Consider the following 14,646-nt stretch of genomic DNA (forward strand, 5'->3'; position numbering starts at 1 on the left):
GCCTGTCTGTCTGTCTGCATTTTATGAACATACCCCTTTACAGAAAAAAATCTAACAATGAGGAGATATTATGGTAGATGATAATCTCAGGTGTGTACGATGGTGTTTAAAAGATTTCCTATCAGTCCTTATGTGCATCTACCTACGCACTAATTTATCAATCTGATTCTCTAGTAATAAAACGATATTATGGAGCATGTTATTTCAACGAGACTAACGGCCGTAGTCTTAAACTGTGGGCAAGCTCTTACCTTGTCCTATCCGTATCCTTCAGTTAATCTTAACGCATGAAATGGAGAGAGTTCCCTGGCGAGTGGGACAGGATTACCGCAGGGTAATACTGGAATCCCCGGGGAGTCTCATAGCACCCCTTCCCGTGCCCCATCGTCATATTATAGTAGCCTTGTGCAAAGAAAACTATGCAGAATTTGAAGGACACTATGGTGTGTGTGATGGGAAATTTGATTTAATGATAAAAACATAGTGTAAAAAAATAAGCGTTTTTTATTTTTATCGTTTTAAAATACTTCTCCGCTTCTCCGAAGATGGTTAATATACAATACGACGATACGAAACCAAAGATAAAATACTGCGTCCACTTCTATCATATTTGACAATATTTGTACCAAGCTGTTTTTCAGATAAGGTGCATGATACTGATATAATTAGGTTGATTAGTTCATTAATGATTCTACGGTATAGGATGACCGAGAAAAAACACACGAATCGTGCACAGCCAGTTTGTTTGAATTACGAAGTCTCATGTTTGCGCTCAGTAAACTTTTATAAGTCCGCACTGTTTTGTTTTGGCTTGGCAATATATTTTTTCTGGTGTATTTTGGTGTGATTTTTGAACGAATTTGACCTTTATCTTTGGTGCTCGTGATAGGTTTCCAAATTAAACCCCTCACCTCAGTTGTCTTGGGGAAATAGTGGGATTTCGGGGTTTTGGGTGGGGAAAATGAACAAATTCCGGCCTTTAATGATAAAAGAGGTAAGAGCTGCTAACATTAAGAGATTATTTTGTATTATAGTCATTCCTTTTTCTTATTTTTAAAAGATTTTAAACTTTTAAATCAATCAGTGCTACCAGCTGTTTCCCTCGCCTACCCACATGAAGGGGTGTGCTCTCACTGTTTCAAGATTTCCACTTACGTCGAAGGTGTGAGCTTCCACTTTGAGCGGGGTGCGGGAAGGGTAACCCCTACCCTAAGTTTCAAGACTACGGCGTAAGCCCCCAGTCCTTACTCTTCCATAATAGTAAACTACAACAGTATTCAGTGTATTGTCCGGACCCTCCAAATGGTATGACTAAACTAAATAGAAATATTTTTTTCTTGCAGCTGTATGCCATTAATTAGGCAGGGTAGGGGAAAGGAGAGAGGGTGGGTGAAGAGCAGTTATTGTCTGCCCACTTGCTTCCAGAGCCACGCTTAGAGAGAGAGAGAGAGAGAGAGAGATGCATTGCCTGCTGAGGGATGCTGATGTCTACAAGCTATAAAGAAATATTTGCATTTGTTTCTGTTTATTTCCCATATAGCCGTATTTCTTTTGACACGTGTACAATATACTCTTTACATATTTTATATATACGGAGACTGTATACACGATCTTCGCTTGACAAATCTACAGTTCAACGGTGCAGACAGCATTGGTGGTGTATCACGGGCTGGCGAGTGTAAGTTAAAACGAGTGATCGAAGAGCGACTAATTCAAAGCCGTTTATTGGCCGGTCTCTGAAAGGGTCCAGTAGCTTAGGTAATCCCTTCTTTGCCGTAACTGCAACGCAATATATACTACCTCTGTTCTGGCCTAGGTATGGAGGTGGTTTTGTCGGTTGGTGGATAATGGTTGTGGTGATTGTAGTAGGTGTGGTGGATGCTATGATAGTTGTGGTGATTGTGGTTGGTGTTGGTGGTAGCTATGGTGGTAGAAGACGTAATGGAAATTCTTGTGGATGTAGTAAGTAGAGGTAGATAGTTGTTTTGGTGGTATTGGTAATGGTTATGGTAGTAGTATTGCGTTGATCATGATAACGGTAGTTATACTTGTAAATTTGGTGGTGACAGTTATATTTTCAAATCATACTCTGTCCAATAAAACGAATTACAAATTAAGCTGGCAATAGTTTCTGTCGACAGACTTAATATACCAGTCGTTATATGTGTCCAAATTCGATGAGTTCTCTGATGAAAGTACTCCTGCTTTTGTGTTAGCTTTCCCCTGCTTCTCGGTCCTACCCCCTCAATGCATTAGTGGGGAGAAGGTTGGACCGTTGCTGTTGATGTTGTTGTTCATAACGATGATGACAGTAATTGCTTTAACGTTAGGCACAGTATTACAGAATGTGACATGTCTGTGCAGAAATGAGATACATTAAGGAAGAATGGAATAAACATTTCTTAGAATGTCAAAGCCATAGAAAACATGCATGTCGCCTTTTAATCAACAGTCTTTATTTCATTCAACTTGCAGGTATCTTATGTATTTGGTGTTGGCTGGGGCTACATGGATGTATTCGGCTCAGAACAAATCCCTTTGCTCGAGGAGGCAATAAAAAGAACATAAAAAAATAATAAAGAACAATAAAATTCTATATTACTGTTTTATCTCGGAAAGCGACTTAATGATTAAATTCTCCAGCCAAATTGCATCTTACAAATAAAATTCTATATTACTGTTTTATCTCGGAAAGCGACTTACTGATTAAATTCTCCGGCCAAATTGCATCTTACAAAGTGTAATTATGGTTAATGCCACACACATTCATTTCCTTTAGGAAAATAGCATCTTTGGGTTAGTATCTCGGAGTATTAGTCATAAGTTTACAATTTCTGGCAGACGATGATGAAGGACTGAGCTATTGTAATGAAAGGTAGCCTACATGAGCAGTCTCTTCAAACGTGGATACAGTATATCTTCTTGACTGTAGTAAGAGGACGTTATGGCAGTGAGGAGCTTAGGTAAAGCCCACAGTAACACCAACTCCCACTCCCATTACTAGACACCAGCAATATCCATTCCACCTGTGTCGCGCACTGAATGCCTCTCCCTCACACCTCTCCTCTTCACATAAATGTATCTCTCTCTCTCTCTCTCTCTCTCTCTCTCTCTCTCTGTCCAGATTGTCAAAAAATTATTATTTTTTTTTTTTGTACACTTATCAGACTCATTCACTACGAGATATCCACAGAATTACAGGAGTGGATAGGATCGAAACTGAGAAACAGGAACACGCAATAATATATGTTAATTTAAACACACACACACACACACACACACACACACACACAAGCATAAACTGTTTCCCTCTGTCTGTATTTCCTACTTCCTATGATCTCCAGTTTTTGTCAAACGCATCGTGTCCAGGCATCTCGAAATGGACGGATCTTGATTTTGGCTCTCTTTTCTATTGTTTTTGTTTTTTCGTGGAAGAAACGGTTTGTGGGCTCCGGCTTTTGGTTCCTTCTTTCTTGCATAAAACAATACACGCACAACCAACAAAATATCACAAGGAAAAAAAAGGTGGAAAAAATAATGAAGAAACAAGAAGGGTCGCTCCGAGAGTTTATCACCCCCGCCCAACATATGCTGTGGGACAAACACTGGACTTTGCCTTCCAACTCTGACTAATGATCTATTGATCTCAAAGCAGATTATTTTTTTTTTATCTTGGATGATCTTCAATCCTTCCAATTTTCGCATTAATCGAATTAAACTGCCTGAATTTTATGGTTGAATATTTGATCATGTCCTGTGACCTTGATATTCTATATATTATTTTTAACATCGAACACTTTTATCCTTGCTCTGCCCTAAACCCTTCCACCGACTTTGATCTATATCATATAAAACTAAGTTGACTCTGCCATGAGACACTGACCTTTCATTCATCGTTCTCAACACTGAAAACCTTTATCTGCCTTACCCTCAACCCTTGTCTGTGACCCTAACATTTGACCTATTTTTCTCAAACCAATAGGTCAGCTTCCTGGCTCAGCTCTAACCGTCCCAGCAAGTTTGGTCCAGTTCATATCACACTGTTTTAATTACAGCATTTTGCTCTACCGTTGCACTCAGGAAGAGAAATTTTACCTTCCCTTGTGATTTTTTATTTTGACTGACATTTGTCAAAATCAGATGACTTTGCCTTTGCTTCACCCTCAAAATTTCCACCATGCTGAGTATACATCGGCCCAAAACTGTTTGAGTTGACCTCGGCAAGTGATGTTAACCATTGACCTGTTATTCTGTTAAATAATGGTTATCCCCTTCACTGTTCCTCCACAGTACCATCGTCTGATTCAGTTGGACCAAAGCTTTAACTTGTAACGTTAACACACACACACACACACACACACACACACACACACACACACACACACACACACACACACACACACACACACACACACACAACTTATCAGAATAATACACCCGCCTAGCTACTGTGCGTACGAGTGTTACTACTCGTTGAATGACTGAAAGATGGATACCAACCTCTAGCCTTAGAATCTTTTCACTCCAGTGATCTTGGCATTTGATGCATGGCCATCATTTCTGAACATGAACTACATTGTGATCCTTAACAACCAGCCTGCAAATAATGAGGTTTGTACAGTAGGTCAATGTTTTCCAGAGCCAGAGGAAGACATGCAGATTGTACCAAAATCGTAACCTAAACTCCACAGATTTTAGTTGTTGGCTTATCCCCTTGAAACGATTATTCTTTTTTCTACTCTTGATAATTCCAGACGATTTTATTCAGCTGATGGGAAAGCTCTTTTAACGAAGAGGTAAGTGAAGACTATCTAATTACTGCAGTTCGAAATACTGCTGCCATTCTGAGTAAAATTGCCTGATCACAACAAAGAATAAGCCACAAAAAGCAGGTCTTCGATATGAAAATAGCTAGCTGAAATACTGCATGGATTACCTATTGCAGAGCTTTTATCCTACAGCGAATCAAGTGAGAGTTGCCCATGAAGAAACTAGAAAGCACATACAGCAAGGGTTGGGGAACTTTATCAGAGTATTACCCCCAAATTTATTTGAGTAAAATGAAATTACCCCCATCTTAAAAAACAAACAAGAAAAAAATTACCACGTCTGTGTACACATCTGTCAATAGTATGGCAGCGAAGCAACAACTATCATGATACATGACTTGGTTTTACATCTTGCTCCCTAAAACTTACGCTATGTATGTAAGATATGAGTAATATACCGCGCGCATTACCTCTCATACCGCCTGCATTACCCCCCCAGATTTTTAGATTTACCCCATTTGGGGTAATAGACCTTTTCCAGTGACGCCACAGAGTTCATGTGGTTTTGTTTACGACTCCATATTGGACGGCTAACTCCTCGCAGTAATGGCTGTCCAGACAGGGCTGTCAGTGACTGAACTGTCTCATATATGCAGAAATATGAATCAACGCCACCAAGGAACAAAATAAAGTGTTTGGGGCTGGACGCTTACACCATATCTAGGGAGAAATCGACCAGTTTCACGTATTGGGGACCGAAACCATATCTCAGATATGGTGATCTCTATCACTGTTTGGTGCATACCCCATCAAAGATGGCTAGGCATCCCTCAAGGTAAGTATGTGTAATTTATCTATCTGGAACTGACATACAGTACATGTAAATCGTCATGGTAATCAGTAAATTATTGACGTGGGGCCAAGGGGGGAGGGATTGTATACACTGACTGGGAATCGAGTAGTTGATGAATGGAATAGGTTACCCAGTGATGCAGTTGCTGCTCCTTCTTTAGAAAGTTTCAAGCATAGGCTAGATAAGCATATGACAGGTATAGGATGCATATAAAATTTGTCATGCTTGCGCCCACACTCTTGTGGGAGCTGCCTAGAATGGGCCTGCATGGGCTATTGTAGGCTGGTAGATTTATCACACTCCTGTGGGAGCAGTCTAGCATGGGCATATTGGCCAACTACAATTACCTTCTTTTCTTAATCTTCAAGTTAGGTCCTAGGCTAGGTTAGGTTAGGTTGGTTGGGTTAGCTTGGTTTGCTATAAAATAGTAATTCCTGACAGAAATGATAAGATTCATAATTATTAATCACAGTAAATATTGAAAAATTAATATTATATGCTTTAATGTGAGTTGGGTGTAATTCTGGAAATTTACCAAAAAATTATTTATTTTGGAAAGTTCAGTAATTATAGACCTAGATATTTACAGACAGCCTATATATGTTTAAAATATTTTTACATATAATGCATAATTGACACTATATTCCAAAGTTGTCAGTATTACTGTTGAAGTTAACTTTTACCTTACAAATGAAAAAAAACATTCACACAAATTTAACTTCAGCTCATTTATTTCATGCTGATGAATATCACAACATAAAACTTAAAGACTTTAAAAGTATAGCTTTAATTATTTTATATTTTACATTAAAAAATGTCTTAATATATATCTGGTAAACGAAAATATGATGGGCTGTTGAAAGAAGTACAGCATTTATCCTTTCATTTGAAATTTTTTTTTGTACTTAGTGAAAAACCAATATTTAACTGGGACATGTAATGGCAGTTTGGATTTCAGTGGAACAACATTCATTTCTAAATGAAACAGAAAATTGTACATAGTTTTACTAGCAATCATGCTTCAATTGTAATTGAAGCATAGGTTAGCACACAGACTCACAGTGGTATATTAGTTTCATACTGGTGTTGAATAGTCTTACCGCATCTAACGCGGTAAAGAGAGAGAGAAGTAAAGAGAGAGAGAGACAGAGACAGAGACAGAGAAAGAGAGAGTGTAGGAGAGAGAGAGAGTCACAAGGATGCTGACACGGTGTTTATATGTATGTACGGTCGCGTGAGCATAACATCCATTAGCCTAGCGATAATGAACACCAGGCCTTAGAATAGACGCTATGGGTGAGTGTGGGGGCAGTTTGTGGGTAGTCAGGGACGAGTGAGGGACGAGGTGACGTCGGTCCTTGGATTTACAGGACAGAGACTCCAAAGGGTGGAGTTCAAGCGGTGTGCGACTCCACGTCCATCCCGTGAAAGTGTTACTGTTGTGAGAATATTACGCCCGTGAGGGACTAGTGTTGTGTACTTCACACCCTTACCCACACACTGATACTGTAAGACGAAAATTGGACCGGCCACAAGTGAGTTGCCCTTGCTTACTTTAAGAATGCTTGTTGATCTGCACATGGTTGATGTCACGACATAATCCAATTATAAATGTAGGAAAGTAAGGATGAGAAAGCAAATATGTGTATACGAAGTAAATATGGTAAAGTGTAATTATGCGTATGACCAAGTGTTATAAGTGACGAGTGATGCCATTATATCATATTGAGATAGTAAAATTGCAATTCCAGGTATGACCGAATAAATAGTCGAGTTCAGCTGGTGGGTTTCATTACCCCGTTTCCCCTTCCAAGAGTGCAGGCGGTTACAGTCATACTTGGGGTCCGTTGGTGGGGGGAGCGGGCCCGACCACGACGTACGACAGCGCTGGGGATATTAAGGTCTACAGAGGCGGCCTACCTACGATCGGCGACACCGCCATTCAGGACATCTTGGGGTGTGATGGGATAAATGTTACATGAACGAGAGTGTGACTAAGAGAGTTTATTAAAAAAAAAAAAAAAAGAGGGCGGAATCTAACATACCGGACAGAACCCAACCTAACATACCAGGCGGAACCCAACCTAACATACCAGGCGGAACCCAACCTAACATACCGGGCAGAACATACCAGGCGGAACCCAACCTAACATACCGGGCAGAACATACCAGGCGGAACATATTGGCATGGACAACTCAGAAGGAAAGGAACGTGCGGAACATAACGGGCAGAACGTAACCCATGGAACAGGTCAAAGAATAGTCGAGGAGGCCAGGGAAGAAAGGGGGGGAGAGGAGTACGAGATGGAGGCTGCGGGGACAATGATAGAACAAAGAGAGGAGGAGAGGGCCGAATTTGGGCTGCAAGAATGGTTAGAGAAGTGGCCGGCAGTTGAAGTCAGACTGGCTGAGGCACGTGAGAACGTGTGCATGAGAGTCCTGCCGACTCTGCAAACCCTGCAAGAACAGAACAAGGCAATCCATGATCACTTGACACAGTTGGAGAAATTGATGGGAATGGAAGTGAGGAACAAGATGAGCTTGAAGCCACAGGTGCAGCCAGAGACTATAGCAGTACACGAAGGATCGGCAAAGAGGCCAAGATATAGTGATGTCATGGGAGACAAACATATGTGGGAGACTAGGGGAACCCAGCGGGGGGAGCAGGAATAGATGCATGAGGCCAAGACTCTACATGAAGAAGAGTCAACATTTAGCAGCCAAGTGCCAGGGTGGCAGAGGTCAGGGAATCCGAAACTGACTAGATCAGGAACGGAAGAGCTGACATGCGCTGCTCCTATGGGCATGGAGATGATAGCTTCCGGATTGAAGGAATTGATTGCAGCCATGAGGTTGCCACAGACCCATCTACCAACCTTCGAAGGGAATAGCCGGAGGTAATATTGGGAGTTCATTCGTGCATTCGAACAACACACAGGAAGGGCCGCAGTCCCAGAGGAATATAAGCTGCAGACGCTCATGCAAGCATGTGCAGTGCCTGTCAGGAACATGCTACAAACATGCAACTATTTGAACCAAAGAGAGGGTTATGAGAAGGCGATGGCCATATTGGAGGACAGATACAGAGACAGACATCAGTACGTCCAACAGATTGTGGAAGGAATACTTGAAAAGCCCATGATCAAAGATGAGGATGAGGGTGGTCTTAGAAAATTCGCCGACGAGTTGGGGTCTTGTATTTTGGGTCTGGAGACCATCGGGAGATTGCAGGAGTTGGACACTATTCGCTCGATGGACGTGCTGTCGCGTCGGTTGCCTGAAAGGGCACTTGTGCAGTATGAGGACGAAACTTTTGCCCACAACAAACGATACGGGTATTATCCTGGTGTTAAATGGTTGAAAACCTTTATCCTGGAGGAAGCGAACAGAGTGTGTGTGAGGAGGAGAACCAAGGAAATGGGAGCTGCGAGTGAAAGTGTATATGGTATTGATCGTAACCGACCAACGGGGGGAGTCTTACCGCATCTAACATGGTAAAGAGAGAGAGAGGGAAAGAGAGGGAGAGAGACAGAGAAAGAGAGAGTGTAGGAGAGAGAGAGAGTCACAAGGATGCTGACACGGTGTTTATATGTATGTACGGTCGTGTAAGCATAACATCCATTAGCCTAGCGATAATGAACACCAGGCCTTAGAATAGATGCTACGGGCGAGTGTGGGTAGTCAGGGACGAGTGAGGGATGAGGTGACGTCGATCCTTGGATTTACTAGACGGAGACTCCAAAGGGTGGAGTTCAAGCGATGTGCGACTCCACGTCCATCCCGTGAAAGTGTTACTGCTGTGAGAATATTATGCCCGTGAGGGACTAGTGTTGTGTACTTCACACCCCTACCCACACACTGATACTGTAAGACGAAAATTGGACCCGCCACAAGTGAGTTGCCCTTGCATACTTTAAGAATGCTTATTGATCTGCACGTGGTTGATGTCACGACATAATCCATTTATAAATGTAGGAAAGTAAGGACAAGAATTAAAGCGATATGTGTATACAAAGTAAATTTGGTAGATTGTAATTATGTGTATGACCAAGTGTTATAACAATGACGAGTGATGCCATTATATCATCCTGAGAGAGTAAAATTGCAATTCCAGGTATGACCGAATAAATAGTCGAGTTCAGCTGGGCGGGTTTCATTACCCCGTTTCCCCTTCCAAGAGTGCAGGAGGTTACAAATAGTGTTCTGTATTTCACTACTATTAAAATGATCCACCATGACACAGAGATCAGTTTCAATTGAATCACACTGTAAAACAATGAAAAAATACAAAATTAAGGTTTAACCTATCCTTATTTAACCTAACCTAGCCTTAAGTAAGACCTAACCTGTAATCTAATTAGCTTTACTTACTCATCTAACATTCTTGATCATCACTGCTAGGGAGAATATAGTTTATGTCCGATTTCGTTTAGGTGAAACTCTGGAATAATACCAATACAAGGCCTGTCATATAGACACTCCCCCTCTTTTCCCATGTACACACATGGCCACGTGGGTCTTGTACTCTGTGATATTAACATAATTAAGATATCCCATGACATTGCAACTGCTGAGAGTGATAAATATGCCCGTATCTATTCACAAATCATCGGCTCACCTGATATGAAATGCCTGCTACAGAGTCGGGTGTAGGCCGTCGTTAGCCAATTCTCCATTTTTGCAGCAGCTCTCCACATCTGTTGCCTTTTCTCATTGGCTAGAAACCGGTAGAAGTTTACCCCACTTCCAGTTTCTGTCTTTTTCTTACAGCCGAAGGCACAATAGTGGAATACCATTGTGGAATCTGCAATTCTCTCTCTCTCTCTAGACGTCCGCCAATTTGCCGTCCAGTGTGGCGTCGTAAACAGAAGTCACATGACTCGAGATTTTATGAAAGATCACTTTTCCCCTGTTCCCCGACCCCTGACTTAGAGTGTGTACCTCAGCCAGTGCCAAAAAATTTGTGACTGGCCACCATAATTCCTCTCTCCCGCCGGACTAATATTATACGGTCTCGCAGTGTTGATAAATTCAACCGGATCTAGATCCATCTCAAAGTCTAATCATAATTATCTTCCTTGACTTACTGCCCACCTGTCAGAGTTCATTGCAATCCGATAACATGTTTTTATGTATATTTTGTATACATACAGTCACACATGGGTGGATACATAGCATCCGTCCAACATCGTTAGCAGAGGTAATAATATTTTTAGCAGCCATGAAAATGCTTGATAAGGTTGAAAAAAATATTTCAGTGTTCGCGAATCTCTCTCTCTCTCTCTCTCTCTCTCTCTCTATTCTTCGGCATGGTATCGAGTTTGTTGTTCATATCTTGTAGCTGGCGTGACTTTGCCTTCACCTTTCGCACGATCTTCATGGGTTACATTTCTCAAACACGTTTCTTAATTATATTAAAGTTTACATTTAAACGGCATGATCATCTCTGCGACGCTTACATTAGGCTACATAGAATTTACAGTGCACACACACACACACACACACACACACACAGACCATGTATGCATCTATACATTTGAATGTTTTTTTATATATATGAGAGTCCAGCCTTAAAAAAAAAAAAAGAAAAAAAAAACTACATACACCCAGATTTGGAAAGTACAGTGGGACGTTGCTGACAATAAAAGTTAAAAATAATAATAATAATAATAATGTGGGCTCAGTAATAAATCTCATGGGAAATCAGTCTTCATATATGGCATCTGTACCAGTCACACTGCTGCATTTAAACTTCATTTTTACACACTACCAACACCCTTTGCTTTAAAGCAACGATATTGTCAAGTTATATATGTTTCACTAATGTACAGTCAACAGAACAAATATCGTTTTTTATTCAAGTTTAATACCTTCAGTACCCTGATGTCTCAGTTTTTTTCCTTGCTACATCCGTGTTATATTACTAAGCTTAAGGAATAACTACACTGATGAGGATACAATGGCTTTAATACCCCCTTCTGTACGATGTTTAATTTTTTATACTATTCTTGCTTCAACCAGACTATTTTATTCTCACTTTCCTAGTGAAGGGGTTGAAAACAATATCCATTAACCTCTTCATCAGTGACACTTAGTCTTACTCTGTTCTTGTTACCACCAGACGACTTTCTATTGAATTTGGCAAAAAACCTCTCGAGGTAACAGAGTTAACTGTCCAATCAGTTACAAAATATAAGAGTAAAGAAAAACAACATTAGACATTCAAACGACTGTGCACAATGAATACCACATACTTAACATACAGTCGTATATTCAAGTCCCTCTTGTGAGTATATTTCTGCTACCGACAAGTTGTGTAAATGTCATAGGATAATTTACTTACTTGTCTAAAACTGTACAACGTACTTTAATTAATTATCGTTTATAAGTCTGGAATGTGTTCCAAAATATCACAACTTTTCTAGGTGCAGGAGCATCTCGTGAAGCGGCTCTGTTCATCAGCAGCTCCCCAAGGTGTATCGGCCCGAGGTGCTTCCGAAGACCATTGTAATGCCCCAGATTACGGCCATGATGGTCCTGCGTCGATCTGATACAGTTCTACTTGCCTCAGTACAGCTGGTAACCTACTGTATAGCAACTCAAGAGAAACTGATAACTTGTCTGTACGAAGAAGCACATTTTAAAAAAATTCAAATAGCACCTGAGGGAAACTGGTTGATCATTACTGGTACATAAGCGAGTCGTACCCTGTAGTTTGCGCCCATCGTCTAATCCTACCGCACTGGAGAGAAGCCGTAGTCTGGGTCTTAGATCAAACATACACCCAAGTACATATGAACCTGCTACACGTGAAGTGGCTGGTTGGCGTTACCTGGTAACCTGCCGGAGTAAAGTGTAGAATTCTATAAACGAACTTGTAACGGTGATCCTGGTTGGCTGCCGTATTTTTTGTAGTTATTATGGAAAAAAGAATAATCGTCGACAAATATATATGACATTTATGTTAAATAGTTATTCTTACTATTGCTCCTTTCAAGCTTTTTTTTTTTTTCTTAAAGCTGTGATAGAATTTAATTAGAAAGAACACATACCAGATTTGGCACATCTCACACCCAGGCTTACCACACGATATCGCAAGGCTAGCATGAATATAATATTTGTTTATTGGAATTAAAAAGGTTTTGATGACTGTCCTTCACACATATGTAGTTTAATACATTCTCATTGTTAAAGCCACGGCTGCCATAATAAAATGAAGGTAACTCACTGAAATTAAACAACGAGAACAGTTAACCATCCTGCTACACCACACCAGTCGGAGCCCAGTCAGGTCAGGGTGGCTCACATCCCCTGGACATACGGTACACTCCTATATTGACACTAAACTTATTAGTCAGCGACCTTATTATGTCTCATATAATATAAAGAATGTTGAGCTGGCCAACCACGAATATGTAACCGTGGTAGAACGGTCATAATGTTTCAAGTGTTGCACTTAATCTTCTGATAAAACCGCGATCCGACTTTTGTCTTTGTACAAAAGAAAATATAACGAAATATTCCTATATTAACTCTCTCTTGTTGTCGGACTAAATCCTGTATTCTTTTTCTTTTCTTATTTTATTCAGTTATAGGAGCATGAGGGTTACCACTATTTCCAATACCTCAGTTATAAGGACAGCCCTAGAGTTCTTCCTGGTGGCAGGCTTTTTATACAAATGAATGTGAGTCTGAGATTTTTTACAAATATTATTAAGTCTTACTGGATAGCTCACCATCCCGCACTGTAGGTTCAAAACTGTGAGTAAAAGGATTATTAACTCAGTACAGATCAACATATATTGTCCTACATTGTAATGAGATTACTTTTATGTACATAACAGATCCGAACCAGAAATATGAATCACTACTACGACCCACTGATTGCCTCCATTCATGTTATATTTTGGTATGTTTAGCTGAAAATTTTAACTCCACAAAATACGTTATTAAGAGTATTAGTAATTCCCTTGTAACAGAGAATATTGTCTTATGAATATATATGCTTCAAAGGTCTCTGTGTATACATTCGATGCTCTATGTGCAGTTGGAGAAATTTCCGAGCGGGACACCGCGTAGAAGGCAGCAGGAGCGGCAAATAATTTGATCTGGTAAAAATGTTGGCGGTAAAGGAGGGGTGGGACGTGTGTGGTAGGTGAGGGATTGGGGGGTATAGGGGGTAGCTGTGTGGTGGGAGGGGTGGGACGTGTTTGGTAGGTGAGGGATTGGGGGGTAGTGGGGGGTAGCTGTGTGGTGGGAGGGGTGGGACGTGTTTGGTAGGTGAGGGACTGGGGGGTAATGGGGGGTACTGTGTGGTGGGAGGGGTGGGACGTGAGGGATGGGGGAGTAGTGGTCTTAGCTGTGTGTCGGGAGGGATGGGAGTGGGGGTAGCAGAGTGCTGGGGAGAGGCTTAGTAGCCATATAATCTCGTAACATATGTTGCTTTCATTTTAAATGAATGTGTTTTTATGATAGGGGAACACACGAAGTAGCAACAAGCTGTAAAGTGATGGTTCATGACATGACGAATAATGATCAGTTCAGTGATCATGCAAGGCTGATATAAACATAGACATCACCAACACGTAACCTTATTTAATGACTCGCCCCCCATCGGTATCTATAACATCCCTATTGTAACGCAGACTACGATCAGATGCTTACCTCAGATACGTCTCAGAGAAGTTGCTCATACATTCTTTATTAACGTAGATATGTAGTGTATGGAAAATAAAGTATACATAATATCCCATTTCTTCGTTGTTTCACTCAACCATTAGTATTTTTTACCTCAAATGGCATTAAAGTGTGTCAGATTTTAAGACAAATGCATCTTTGTTAGCTGTCATTGTGAAATTGATATATTTCCAAAATCGTAAGCACATGCTGGCTGCTTGTCACAAACCAATTTAAGCATAAACCAGACCTAGACCTTTTCAGATCAATCAATAGCGTTTGTGTGTGTGTGTGTGTGTGTGTGTGTGTGTGTGTTGTGCAGTGTATAATACTGGTTTTCTCGCTGTC

The sequence above is a fragment of the Coenobita brevimanus genome, chromosome 53, assembly GCF_032717465.1.
Source record: "Coenobita brevimanus isolate Jiangsu-jjx chromosome 53, ASM3271746v2, whole genome shotgun sequence".
Taxonomy (NCBI): domain Eukaryota; kingdom Metazoa; phylum Arthropoda; class Malacostraca; order Decapoda; family Coenobitidae; genus Coenobita; species Coenobita brevimanus.